The sequence below is a fragment of the Astyanax mexicanus genome, chromosome 11, assembly GCF_023375975.1.
Source record: "Astyanax mexicanus isolate ESR-SI-001 chromosome 11, AstMex3_surface, whole genome shotgun sequence".
Lineage (NCBI taxonomy): Eukaryota > Metazoa > Chordata > Actinopteri > Characiformes > Acestrorhamphidae > Astyanax > Astyanax mexicanus.
Genome location: NC_064418.1, coordinates 47,595,076 through 47,610,109, shown reverse-complemented (window position 1 = coordinate 47,610,109; position 15,034 = coordinate 47,595,076). Strand labels below are relative to the sequence as shown.

At 36.6% G+C, this 15,034-nt stretch overlaps 1 protein-coding gene across 1 annotated transcript in view; it reads right to left on the bottom strand.

The window, feature by feature from the left end:
• glb1l (galactosidase, beta 1-like) overlaps positions 1–15,034 on the bottom strand; it is a 131,447-nt gene that overhangs the window by 45,115 nt on the left and 71,298 nt on the right. The gene's annotated exons all lie outside the window — the stretch shown is intronic.

Here is a 15,034-nt window from a genome sequence, read left to right as displayed (position 1 = left end):
TCTTTGTTTCATTCAGGCGAGAAAATGAAATGCTCAGATCAGAAAATTTCGAATTAAGGTAAGAACATTTATAGTTAAACATGCAAAAATAAATCCAAGTTTTAGCATCTAATAGCAGTGAAGTGTCACATGGTTCTATGTTGTTACCTTTATTATTTCCATTCTACATGCACCTTCCGAGAAATCATATTTAAAATGTAATGTTTCTTTTCATTTTAATTCTGATGGATTTACTAAGCTGTAAACTGCAATAAGATTGGCCATTGAGTGTTATACACTCTAAAGAACAGAGGTATGATATGAGTACTTTTTTGTACTCAAAGGTACACTCTTTATAATTGTACCCTCAAAGGTACAATACTGTTCTTTACAGGGTCAGATTTGTTCCCTCTGAAGTACAAAGTAATTTCTAACAGCAATAAGTACAGATTTGTACCATTTAATCAGCAGTATTCTGCATCACTGTACTAATAAACAATATATATTTTATTTGCACATTTGTTATTTGAAAGCCAGACAATTTTAGATCATCACGTTTTTGACATACATTCAGTTGATGATCATGTTTATAATATTTATAATCTTTACTGGCACAAAAAACATGGGTACAAAAAAGGACTAAAAGGTATTTTTTTGCCTCTATATAAGGTACAGCCCCAGCGACAAGCTTTGTACTCTTTTAGGTACAAATCTGTACTTATTTTTCTTAGTGTGTAGATATTTTAGTCTTGATGTTACCAAATTGTCTCAGGTTAAACAAGGACAAGAAAAAAGTTAGTTATATATGTTAGTAAAGCCTGATTCTAAAACCCACTGGCTGCTGTTCTGGTGCTAAACAGTGCAGATATGCCAAAGAGGGAGTCAGGAAAACTGTTGTTTTACTGTACTGTTCCCTCTATTTTGGTTCAGATAGATAACTTTAAATGGAATCCCTTCACCTGCTCTCCACCAAGACACCACATGTTTTGGTCCACTTCCCCATGACCTCTAGATCAAATTGCTGGTGGTAGAAATGTATTTTTATGATGGCCTTGTACTCAGGAGAATATAACAGTGTTGCTGACTGGGACATGCAGATGGCACCAACGCACTTTGGGCAAAAACTATAACAGACCTGCTCTGAGCTGAGCCAGCCCTGTCCAGACCTTTATTCACAGTCATGCAAGAGCAGCCTTCCATTTGTTTGATTGGGGAGAGACCAAAATACTGGAAACCAAACGTTGGATTCCATTTGAGAAACATATTTTACATCACTGACAACATCTGATAAAATAATCATGAATAGTGGAACCAGCAAGCTGATTGGCTGTTTTTGCAGAAGGGCAGGACTTTATTCTTGAATGGACACCATAGTTTTCATAGCAACTACTCTTCACTCGTCTAACGTGCATAGAGCCTATTTGCTGCTGGTGATAGATTTAAAAATTCTAGTGTAGACTTATCAGGATTTACATAGCAAGGCTCCAGCATAAATCAAATCACTTAACTTTTGTGTCCGCTTAATAATGCGTACACACACTACTATTTTTTTTTTTAATAAAAAATCTGCCTTAGCAGATTATAACCCTAAACTCCCTACTGACAACAGACTCTCAGCATCGGTTCATGTTTTTAAGAAACACCTAAACAATGTTTTTTTCTTTTACCTTTAGTAGTTTTGGAATCATGTTGATGACAGTTTGATATTTAGTTTTTTGTCTATACATTGTTCATTTATCTATTTGATTGTGTATGTATTGTAAAGTACATTGTATAGGTTACTTTTTACTGCTTACAAGCTGTGTTATTATCCAAATTAACAACACTGTGTTATGAAATTACTGTTTTTATTTTAAAACCTGCAGACAAACTTTCTTTTTTAATTTTCTGTAGCCCTCTGGTGATAATACTGAAGACACTGCAATTCAAATCACTAAAACTATTAGCAGTTTTTGTGTATGTGTGCTCTATGGCCAAAAGTGTTTTCTTTGATTTCTTTGATTTGTGCTTTAATCAAAAAGCTTTATCTTGGTCTCCTTTGTCCACAAGACATTTTCCCAGAAGGATTATGGCTTATTCATATACATTTTGGCAAACTGCAGTTTAGTTTTAGTTTTTTTCTTCTTTGTATCAGCAGTGGGGTCCTCCTGTGTCTCCTGCTATAGTGTTTAAATTTATTCCAATGCTGACAGACAGTTTATGCTGACACTCATGCACCCTGAGCCAGCAGGACTACTTGAATGTAATTAATAAATAAACATGTATAACAAAACATGTGATTGCAATAATCTTCTTGGAGAAATACTTCAATTTTTGAAAGTGGGGTACAGGGCAGCTCTGTTCAAGCTGTCACTACATGTAAGAAATATACAACAAAGTGGTAAACAAAGTGTCTGATTGGTTTGATTTGAAAGGGCAAACTGTGACGTGTTTAATCAAAAATCTGTCCCAAACTTGGATGGAAGGCAGTTTAAAGAAATTTGAAGTTAAAACTGCAAATTTAAACACTTTTCTCAGGGAAGAACTTCAACGCAGCCAACGTGAACTACACAGCTTCAGGTGTAGTTGTGGATCATTTATTTAAGTAATTTTTATTTATTAACTAAATCATTAATTTTAGGTATTTAAACAGGTATTTTTCATTGTTTTTCCAAGAAGAGCGAAAGTGATGGACCTGACATTAGGAACTAGTGGAGATTTGTCTGAAGACATCACAAACCCTTGCAGAGAATCTGAACTGAAGAATCGATATGAAAAATTAAGACAGAACCTGTGGGCAAAACTGTTGTTCCAATTCAAGAATGAAAAATCTAAAGAACTAAGAAAGCAGGCAGAACAACTGATCAAGGTAGGACTTTAAAAGCTACAGCATTATGTAGTGTAGGATTTAAATGAAAAGTTCTCAAAAATGATTAAGAGAAAGAATGATGAGGTATGGTTGCCACAGGATGACCTGCACATATCACTGAGTATTTACTGTCCAGTCTTGGTCATAACAGGTCTAACTCTTTCCACTGAGGCAGAGAAGGACCTAATGATACACTACAGGCCCTATTTTAGGAAAAATACACCTTTTGCTGCTCGAAATAAGCAAAAGGCATGTACTATTTCTCTAAATCATGGGTGTGTTTTAGGCTTAAGGTGAAATAAATCAATAAGCGTGTTATTTCCTTTAAGAGCCAGGTGCACTCTGACTTTGGCTCATTGATATTATAACAGCACGGCGCCTCTGCACTTCTCAGCAGAGGATACTCACTTGCTCATTCATGCCATCAAGGTGTGCAAGTAGCTCATTAACACACGACGAGCAAGTAAAAGTGTAACAGTACTGGTTTCAAACCTACTTAAACTATAAAAGTAAAAGTAATATAAGGGGAACAAAATAAAGCTTAGAGTGCACTACCCCCCTCCCCTAAACACATTTTTCTAAAAGCCATAATGACTATAATGTTATATTAAAATGTTAATATTGATAGTGTTGGGATGCACAAGGCTGTTTCCTGTTTCAGCTGTGTATATGCCCATTGTAAATGAATGTATTTTAGTAGAATGTAAATATATTAAAGTTAGATAAATATATATATTAAATATATAAATAAATATATTAGTTGGACGTTTGTTTGGAGTTCTCATCTTCATACTAGGCTACATACGTCTGCTATGTGAGTGGAGTGTGTGTGTGTGTGTGGGGGGGGGGGGGGGGGTGATGGATCACAGTATAAACCAATAGGGAGTCAGAATGATATATGTTTATGCTTCTCTACATCCAATCACAATCAGATTCACTCTATCTGGATGGAGAGATTTATCTGGATAGGGGTTTTATTGAACGATGAGAATGAAAATGAGCTGAAATGAAATAAGAGTAACGAGGATATTTTTTAAAATGTATGGAGTAGATAATTGTGTGAAAATATGAGAAGTATAAGTAAAAACAGTAAAAAAAAAATCCATAACAGTAAAGTATAGATAATCAACATTTCTACTTAAGTAATGTAACAAAGTATTTGTACTTCATTACTTTACAGCTCTGGCTGCAAGTAGTAATGAAGAAGTCAATGTAAAAATTGATGTGAGAAGTTTCCTTTTAAATGAATTAAAGTATGGTATTTTTTTAATTCTGAAACTTTTTTTCTGCAAGGATGTTTTGCAACAGTCACAGGATTATATACAGGACGTGGTAAACACATTGAAGCACCTCTCCCCAAGCAGCCAAGTAGATTCCAGTAACACAAAGGTAAGGTGCTGTAGATTAATTTCACCAAAATTCTTGCATATTCTTACATACAGTAAATGCATTTTGTTTATTTCCTTTAAAGGCAACCCAATACTTTGATTTTTCGATACAAAATCTTCAAATGGCAATTTATCATGAAAAAATGGGCCTTTACAACACTGACGAGGTACGTTCACACTGGATATGAAACTTCTATACAATATTATTCCTGAATATTACATTTTTAAAGCATGACATGAAGACAAAGCCGAGAATATCAGAACATGACAAGACTGTACAAACAAACATACAGTCATTTACAAAGACAAAGACAGATGTTCTGCACATGTAGCCCATGTAGACTAATGGCAGTTGGATAAAAACTGTCATGGAAACTTGTGGATTTACATGTCATGCTATGATATTTTTTGCCTGAGAGCAGAGGAGAGAACAGTCCGTGAGACAGTCTTTAATGATTCTGGTTGTTCTCAACAGGCAGTGTTGTTTTGCCAGATCTCCAATGGGTGGCAGCATAGCCCCAATAATCTTTCCTGCTATCTTCACCACTCTCCTTAGTGCTTTTCTCTCATAGATAGTGGTCTCTTATCCCACAATTTTTTTATTTAAAATAGTTTTAAACAGTTGCAGGATATTCCTGAGGTTTTGCACCCTATGGTTGAGGAATGCTACAAGACTGGCTGTTTGATGGCTTTGCATAATCCACCTCTCCTGCTTGACTTTAACAACAGTAAGCAAGGCCCCTTTCCACCCATTAAGACTGTGAGTATATTTATTTTCTAAAATTACACATTTCAAATGAATAATTTATGTTTTTTATGTATATTTTTTATTTAATTGCTGGCTAATGATATTTAATTTGTTAATATGCATCAATTCTTCTATTACAAGAGCACAAGCCTAAGCCCGTATCTCCGATTCCTCAGACACATCAAACACCATTATTTAACAACAGCTGATACTCTACACCTTTATCACCAACAATCTCTACAATACAGAGTTACTATATTCAGTAATCCCACTTACAAATTAACTACTGTACACAACACAAGCCTTATATTCACCATGACCAGAAGAAGCTCCGCCCACTTCTCTACTACAATACAGAGTTACTATATTCACTAATACCACTTTACTACAACTTTACTACTGTACACAACACAAGCCTTATTTATGTTCACCATGTCCAGAATCAGAGTCAACTTTTCTGGAGGCATCTAGGATGGACCATCACACAGTTGAAACCTGTATTGTGGTCAGATAAATCAGTATTCCAAAACAGTTTTAGAAGATATGGTTCTGTCATGGTATGGGGGGGTGTGTCAGTACACTTCTGTGATGCAGCATTAATGCAGCAAAGTACATTTAGATGTTAGAGCAACTTGTGCTTCCTTCAAAACGTTTTTACAGTCCTGCCCTTAGTAGAAAATGTGTGGAACATTTGATATTAAAGAATGCAACAGTATCAAATCTGTACTGTTGCACACCTTAAGGAGCTGGAAGAATGGAGCTTTGTATTCTCAGTAAAGTTAGATTTTCTGTCTGAGCCTAAAATAACCTAAAAAAAACAAAACAAAACAAAAAACTAGAATTTCCCCTCAGGGATCGATATCCCCAAGGGGATATCTATCCCGACTTCAGATTGGGCATCGGGTCAACTCCGGCTCGGACAGAGAATACAAAGGTTGAGATTTCCCACCTCTTTTCTTGGGATCTGTCAGGTCGGGGTCAAGAAAATGGTCTGTAATGATGGCCTACATCTTTAATGCTATTTTTTATTTACATAAAGCTATGGAGTAAAATCACAATATAGCAAAATAACAAATTACACTGTGCCCATTAAAAAAACCCAAGAAGTTAAGAATGTTTATTCAATTCAATGTTATTTATATAGCACTTTTTACAACAGAAGTTGTCACAAAGCCGCTTTACAGAGAAAAAAACAGGTCCACGCCTCTTATGAGCAGCACCACAGAGATGCCAATTATTTTGGTGATAACAGTGGCAAAAAAACTCCCTTACATTAAGAGGAGGAACCAATACTCAGAGGAACCCATCCAACTTGGGTCGACCCGCTCAGTACAAACAAATAACAAATAAACAAATAACAGAACAAAAAAAAAAACAGTAGAGATAATGTGGATAAACTAAATGAAGTTGATAGATTTTACTTAGTTTACTTACTGTATGAGTGTTCTGGGATAAGTAGTACATCTAGTAGATGTGTGGGGTTACCAATGGCCATAATTGCATAATGATCATTACAAAATTGCTCTCAGGAGCAGGAACTCTCCTAGCATTACTCTGAATAAAAATCTATGGGTTCTACAATGTAGAAATATGGGGTTCTCAAACTTTCTATTTAAACCACCTAAAACATTATTTTGTGGCATATCCATAAATTTGGTGACAAGAACTGGGATTGGCAGAAGAGTATAACAATAATTATTGTTGGCTAGCCTAAGCGAAGTGAGAGTAACCATTGTTTTAAATTCCGTTCTGTTTCTTTCTCCTCACTCCTGACTGTGATTTTACCAGAATCAGCCCTGTGATGCTGAAGAAGTTAATGAGAAATCTACCGACCCAACAGTCTTCATCGCCATAGATTTGGGCACAGAATTTTCTGGATACTACTTTAGGATTGCAAGATCAGAAGAGGTCTGGCAACCTATGTGGGGAGAGGAGTATGGGTTCAACACACCCAAAACACCAACCTGCATTTTATTTGATGAAAATAAAGAGTTCTTAGAGTTCGGTTATGGTGCCGGAATAACGTACACCAGGCAGACCCAGAAAGACGAGGCAAAGAAGTTCTACCTCTTTGAAAACTTCAAAACAGAGCTGCATGGAAAGGTATGATTTATACATTTTCATTTACTGATTGCTGATTTATAATTGAGTGAATAAGTTACAGATTTTTTTCTCAGGAACTGAACAGAGATTTTATGCTAACTGCTAGAAATGGGAAACAAATGAGAGCTATGAAAGTGTTCTCTGAGAGCTTGAGGTTTATGAAAGATCACGCCCTGGATATGATTGGAAAGCACACTGCTGGAGTGAAGTACTCAGCTTCTGATGCTACGTGGATTTTGACGGTTCCAGCTATTTGGAGCGCAGCAGCTAAACAGTTCATGAGAGAAGCAGCTACAGAGGTGAGATAAATTCTGTTGATAAACATATGAAGAAGGTAAAGGATTATCTGTAAAATGGAAAAAAGATTATTCTTGAATATTTTATATTTAGGCAGGTCTGGTGAAGAAATCAGAGCCTCAAAAACTAATCATAGCTCTGGAAGCTGTAGCTGCATCTGTGTGGTGTAGCGAGCTACTAAATGAAGATTTTATGGAAGAAGATCTTGGGGGAGCGGAGAAAATAGAAGTGGCTCTAGGAACACAGTACATGGTGGTGGACTGTGGAGGTGTGTTGATCATGCAAAATAGTTTTTCAGCTAAAATACTGATACTATGTATTTAATTGAAAATAAAACAATATACTATAAGATCTTTTGTAATTATAGTTTTTGGGGTTAATGAGAGACTGCAGTGTTATTAAGAATGTAAGATTACGAGGAGGTGGGGTATCTGCCATGTTCCCTCTCCCAAAATATTGTTATTTTATGACCGTTAAGAGTGAGTGAATTGTCCTTTCATAAGAATTTGACATTTATTTCTGTTTCTTTTTAGGTGTAGCCAACATCACAGTGCATGAGGTGGTGGAAGGCGGTCGTCTAAAGGAGCTGAACTTGGAAACTAAAAAATACATGGGTGGTCAGACAGTGTACAAGAACTTCAGATCGTTCCTGAGGATGCAATTTCCCCAAAAAGTGTTTGATGAGTTTGAGGAAAAACACCCCAGTGAGCTGCAGAGGTTAATGTATGACTACAGTGGAGAAGAGGAATGTTTTTATCGTTTACAAGAGCTACTCAGTAAAGTTGAAGACAAAGGAGCCTGCAGTAGCGAAAGTGCTGAGATGAAACAAAAGAGAATCTTTGGGATAAGTGAAAAGCTGAAATCCCTACATGATGATAGTCTCAGAAGCCTAAAAGGCCTGATTATAAAAACACTAATAGCCCGAAACCTGAACATCAGCTACATCTTCTTAGTTGGAGGCTTTGCTCTGAGTCCGTATGTGAACAGATTAGTCAGAGAGAAGTTTGAGGGGAGGTGTACAGTGCTCTGTCCTGTTGATGCTCAGATGGCTGTTCTCAAAGGAGCCATTACATTTGGAATGATGCCAAATGTTGTGCTCTCACGGATCAGTCGGTTCACTTATGAAATTGCAATTGCGCAAGTGTTTGATCAAACGGAACACAAGGGCAATCGCAAAAATGTGACAGAGTGTGATGATGAGTACGATGATATTTTCCTTCTTTGCCAAGTGAAAAAGAACACAGACGTCCATTTCAGCGATTTCAAAGACCATGACTTTTGTCCACTTGAGAAAGACCAAAAACTTAGCCAGTTCCATTTGTACTACAATGACAGTGGAAGTGTTCAGTTTAAGCAGTGTAAAAAAAAAATTGGATCTTACACAGTGCCAAATATCAATAGCTCCAGTCCTCATTCACTGAAACTTAAAGTCAAGTTTGGTTGCCCTGAGATGCAGGCGACTGTCACAGATCTTTATTCTGGCAAGACTGTTTCACTCCCACTGGACTTCATGTTAGAGTAATTAGTGTGATCCAGAAATGTGCAGCCTTTGCTTTACATATTGTAGTCTGGATGCACCACAGATTATTTCTAATAATCAAACTGGGTGAGCATGAGTTTAGCATTGCTTATGTGAAACTTTACAACAGAACTGTACTTATTATGTAAATGTATAAACTGTCAGGCGGATTTGTAAATGACAATATAGACATATGTACTACTGCTTGTATTTAATTTCTTGCACTGCAAAAAAAAATAATAATAATTGGAATCAATAAATCTGTAATATATCTGTGTAGTATAATTTCGCTTATTTTATGAATCATTAATAGTTAGTTTGACTTAATAAACAGCAACAAAAATCACTGGTCATGTCCAAATTTAAGCCATTCAAGTTACATATATTTTTGGCAATTGATTTTTTGCAGTGTGAGGAATGGACCAACAGAAACAGTCCAACATTGTTTTCTTTCTTTGTTTTCTTTTTCAAGTAAAGTAACCGTTTAGGTGACAAAATGATTTTGGCTGTGATCTACTTAGTTTTTGTTATTAGTACAGATGAATTATAATATCTTTGGTATAAACAGAAGAAAATGTCCGTGTATTCAAGAGATGTTATGTTTATGACAATTCACAAAAATAAATCTAATCATGTTGTTTGTGTATGATTTATGCATGAAATGTTTCCATCATTGCATTATATCCCAAAGCTTAATAAAACTTTAAAATAATCGAAGGGCATGTGGGTGTGCGTGAGTTCCGCCCCGAATCCTGGAAAACGAGAAATGGCTGAAATACCAAAAAAGATGCTGAGCTTTCAGACCTCATTATTTGGTGGAATAACCCTGGTTTTTAAACACTAGAGCATCTAAAACTGATTTAAAAACAATTTTCATTGGGTCCTGATTCTTCTCAAAATGAATATTAAAGTCTCCTACAATGACGACCTTATCGGCGGCAAGAAATACTGCTGCTAGAAAATCAGCAAATTCACTAATAAACTCTGAATACAATCCAGGAGGAATTTACAGTACTTCACAAAGTGATTATATTTTTAACTTAGTGTCCAGGTTTCATTTAAACTGTCTTCAAATAATATGTTTACACAATGTAAACACATATTAATGTTATTAGTTCAGTGAACATCAACAACCCAGAATCGGTATTTGAATGTATTTGAGTGTAGTGTAACAAAAAGTCTAACAAAAAGTGAATACTCACAATATTTTGAATATTTCATAGATTTGTTTGTATTTGTTATTATTAAGAAAGCAGATTAAGAATACATTAATAATTTCCCGTCTAAAAGTTGGTCATTTTGTTGTATGTTTTTGCCATAAAATCTTCATTGTTCATTTACAGAAAATACATAAATATCATTTTTACAAGCACAAAAACAATACTTATCCTGTGATTTCTGGTCTAAATTCAACCCATCTAAAATGATCTGAAAAATCAGGGTAATAAGGATTAAAATGAATTAATAAGGATTAAAAACAGTGAACAGTTCTGCACAGGTTCAGACGGCATGCTAGGGTGAACTGGCCTGTCAGCTGTATACTAAATAAACACATCTGAGTTTCCTGAATGGTTAAAAACTGGTTTTAGATTTACAGAACATGCCAGCACTTCACAGAACACTGGAGTTTTATGACCTTTTTAAATATAGAGTGAGTGTGTGCGTGAGAAAGAGAGAGACAAAGTGAAAGAAACAACATTTAAAATGAAAACAATCTGAAGAATGATCTGTTATGAAGATACAAATGAGAACCAGACTTTCAGGAAAATAAAATGTTGTAAAGCAGCAGCTTGAAGTGCTGGAGGCACTAACGGAGCTAACAGATAACATCTCCAGTTTAATTCTCAAATCCAGTTCAGACCAGCTTAGATAATGTTACAGGAATTAAGGTGATAATTTAGTCTTCCACAATTCTAATAAAACTGTCCCAGACCAGACCAGCTCACACCAGGGTATACAGATAATTTAAACCTCTTTATGATGCATTGCACTGATTTGTTCATGGCTGTGTGAACGTGCCAAATCAAAAAAAAATTTTAATGAATGTCGCTTTCTTATGTGGTCCTAAATCAGATATGTATCCGATCCATGGACATGCGACATATGAACAGTCAAAGCGGAATTCATGCATATTTTTGCTTTTACGCATTAGCATTAGCGCTACGTGCTTCTCTCTCGTACCCACAACACATCTCTTGGTGCAGCTGTGCAGCTATAGCTGCAAAAACAGCAAAAGCAGCAAAAAAAAAAAAAACAGCAAAAGCAAACCACCTGGCCTTTTTTCACCTCCTGGACCTGAGCATGAACTTCAGAGCAGCTGTTTACTCTCCACTCCAGCAAAAGATGCTCCACATATGAGCTGCTAACTCATCCATTTCCCTTTATAAAGCTACGAGTCTCTCGTCTCTCTAATATGAGGGTTTTTGTATTCATACATCGTTGTGTAATTGTATCTCCAACTTCCTGACCAACACAACACACCACACCACAAGTGTGCTGAGTTTGGTTGTTTGGTGATATGGTTTAAGGAAGTGGGCCAAGACAAAGTAATATTTTCTGTTTGTTCTTAGAATAACAAGTCACAGTCTTGGTTAATTTGCTCTATAGGTCTGAATACTTATCAGTTTAGGTTTGTTGTTATTGTTGTGTTCAGGAAAATGTATTGATGAATATATTAACCAGTAACAGATTATTTTAATATCCAATATGAAGCACACTGTCATGGCTGGAAAGAACTCACGCAGGACACACGCAGATGCAGTTCAAAAACTTTACTGAAAAAAGTTGATGTACAAGGGGAAGTCAAAACAAGCAGGGACAAAACCGGTAAACAGCAGCCAGAGAGGATAAACACACCATACACATGGTTCATACACAGAGATTCAGTAGCAAAAGGTAGGCAAAAATCAGAGTCATAAATACACAAAAACACAACGGAAAGTAACGGAAAGGCAAACACAGGCACAGAATAACTATTTGTAAAGTGGGTAAACCAAACAATACTCTGCGAGTTGTGTGGAGTGAGGGTGTATTTATAGTGAGGTGTACAGGTGAAATCCTTACTCAGGTGATGGACTTCCTGGTAGTGCCATGTGCAGTTTCATGTGACCGCATGAGGGAGTGATGGGATGTTTAATCAATTAAACAACAACATGTATGAGAATATCAAAATAATACATTTCAATAATGACGATGCTGCATGGGGAAGAATTCGTTGTAGGCAGTAACATTTTAGAAGTTAGAGAATTGGTTTGTAGAACAGGTAATGTTTACAGTGATGTATTTTGGAAATGCCATACAGAGACTGGTACATTTGATTGATACATCATGGTACATATGATTTGGGAATGCACAGTAACTTACCACTTATGGGGAAGTATACTTAAAGTAATAGAAGACTGGCTGAGACTTATTCTACTTTTTCAATCTCACTACTTCACTACTGTACTTAAGTACTAAAATGCTGTATCTGTGTCTACTGGATTATTATTTTTACTTCTCTCCTGTACTTAAGTATTAAAATTCTGTATTTGTATCTACTGGAGTATTATTTTTACTTTACTACTGTACTTAAATACAGTACCTCAAACACATCATTTTGTTATAAAGTCCAGTTTTGCTGAACCGCTCTCACCAGACTCAATATCTGTGGCAGTCGCCTGCATCTCAGTGAAACCAAACTTCACTTTAAGATTTACTGAACGAGAACTGCCCTCTTTGATCACTGGCATTGAGACTCTTAAAGACCCAATCTTCTTCATCCCTGGCTCATCTATGAACTCAGGGGTTTTGCTCTCAGTGCTGTAAAATCCAAACCCTATTGATTTTTGGTCTTTCACATGTGTAATAAAGTTATGTTCTCTGACTTCATTAAAACGGACAGATTCGTCCTTCTTCACCAGGCTTTTAAAGCAAACATCACAGTACACCTTTCCATTCTTTGTCACATGTTTGTGCTTGCCCTTGTGTTTGGTCTCATCAAATAAGTGTACAGTTCTAATTCCGTAAGTGAACCGACTGATTCGTGAGAGCACAACATTTGGCATCGTTCCAAAAGTAACAGCTCCATACAGAACAGCCATCTGAGCATCAGCAGGACAGACCACCTTACACTGACCCCCAAACTTCTCTCTGACTAATCTGTTCACATACGGACTCAGAGCAAAGCCTCCAACTAAGAAGAGGTAATCGATGTTCAGGTTGTTTTTTTTCAGTATGTCTTTAATCAGGTTCTCTATGCTTCTGAGACTATCATCATGTAGGGATTTCAGCTTTCCCCCTGACAGTAGGATCTGTCCACTCTCCCAGTCAGCATCATCGTCTTCCTCAAAGTAGTCTTCTATATTCTGATATCTGCTGGCTATGTGTTGTAAATTATACGGACACTGCACCAACACATCGCTCTCGTAACTTTTACAGATTGAAAAGTCATACATTAACCTCTGCAGCTCATTGGGGTGATTCTCCTCAAACTCATCAAACACTTTTTCAGAGAACAGCTCTCTGAGGAACATCTTGAAGTTCTTGTCCACTGTCTGACCACCCATGTCATTTCCTGATACCTTGTGCAGCTCCTTTAGACGACCCCACTCCACCACCTCATGCACTGTGATGTCAATAGTTCCACCTATCAAAACATAAGTCAAATTATAAAATAATCTCTGGAACGAGACACATGAGCTAAACTCACTCACATAATTGAATGTTAATGGAGTAACAGTGCATGTATTCTTTATGAACCGTCACGGTACGGGGTTACAGTTCGCGCAAACACACACAGAATCAACAGTACATGGGCAGTCTGACTTGGAAACAGTGCACCAGAGACTGCAGGCTGCAGCACACAAACAGAAAGCGCATGCAGAAATGCAGAATTCGCTCGTACTGTCTCTCCTTCTCACTCTCTCTCACTCAGGCCGTCTGTCTCTTGTTTGCTCTCTTATGCACATTTCTCTCTCTCTCTCTTTCTCTCTCTCACTTCCGTCTGTCTCTTGCTTGTTCTCTCGTGCATGCCGTTTCCCATGTGCCATTATGCAATATTATAATACAGTAAAAAAGCTCTAGTCTGTCAGACCTACACCACACTACACTATTATTACTGTCCCCTCACAATACTAATAATACTGTGAAATTCCAGCATTAAAAAATTAATCATGATTTTTATTCATTTTTAAGTGAATGACACCACTAATATAATTAAATTTAGACAATCTAATGCTGATATTTATTTAAAAAAAACTGTTGTTTTTGTTCTTTATAAAGCGCCATAATCAGACTCATTGTTTGTTTGGAGAGAACCCTGGTTTCAAGCAATAAATAAAAGAGTTCGAGCCCCTTTACAACATTCCATCCCAATAAACGAAAAATGATTATGATGTGATATATACTACAGTATATATAATATATAATACAAATTGCCCAGTCTCTTTATTTTTTTCCACTAACTGTTTGCATTGCAGAGACATGATTGGAAATGCACTTAGCAAAACAAATCTGAATATGTTTGTACAATAAAAATAATGAAAAGCATCACAAACAGACTAGGATCTCCATACCTCCACAGTCCACAACCATGTACTGTGTTCCTGGAATGTCTTCTATTCTCTCTGATCCTCTAAGATCTCTTTCCACATAGCCATCACGTGGTAGCTGTCTGCACCACACAGATGCAGCTTCAGATTCCAGAGCCACGATCAGTCTATCAGGCTCATATTCCGTCACCAGACCCGCCTACAAATTACACAGAGTATACTTCTTATTCTGAGGATAAACAATGGATATTTCTCCAATTATACATTTTCATAAAAGTATAGCTTATAATGAGAATTGGGTAATACTTAACACTTGGGTAACATCTCACCTCTGTAGCTGCTTCTCTCATGAACTGTTTAGCTGCTTCGCTCCAAATGGCTGGAACCGTCAAAATCCACGTAGCATCAGAAGCTGAGTACTTCACTCCAGAGGTGTGCTTTCCAATCGTCTCCAGGGCATGATCTTTAATGAACCTCAAGCTCTCAGAGAAAACTTTCATAGCTCTCATTTGTTTTCCATTTTTGGCAGTTAGCATGATGTTTCTGTGCAGCACCTGAGAAATAAATATATAGTTTATTCACCTGCTAAAGTAAACTGTTGAGCCCATTTATACATTTTTA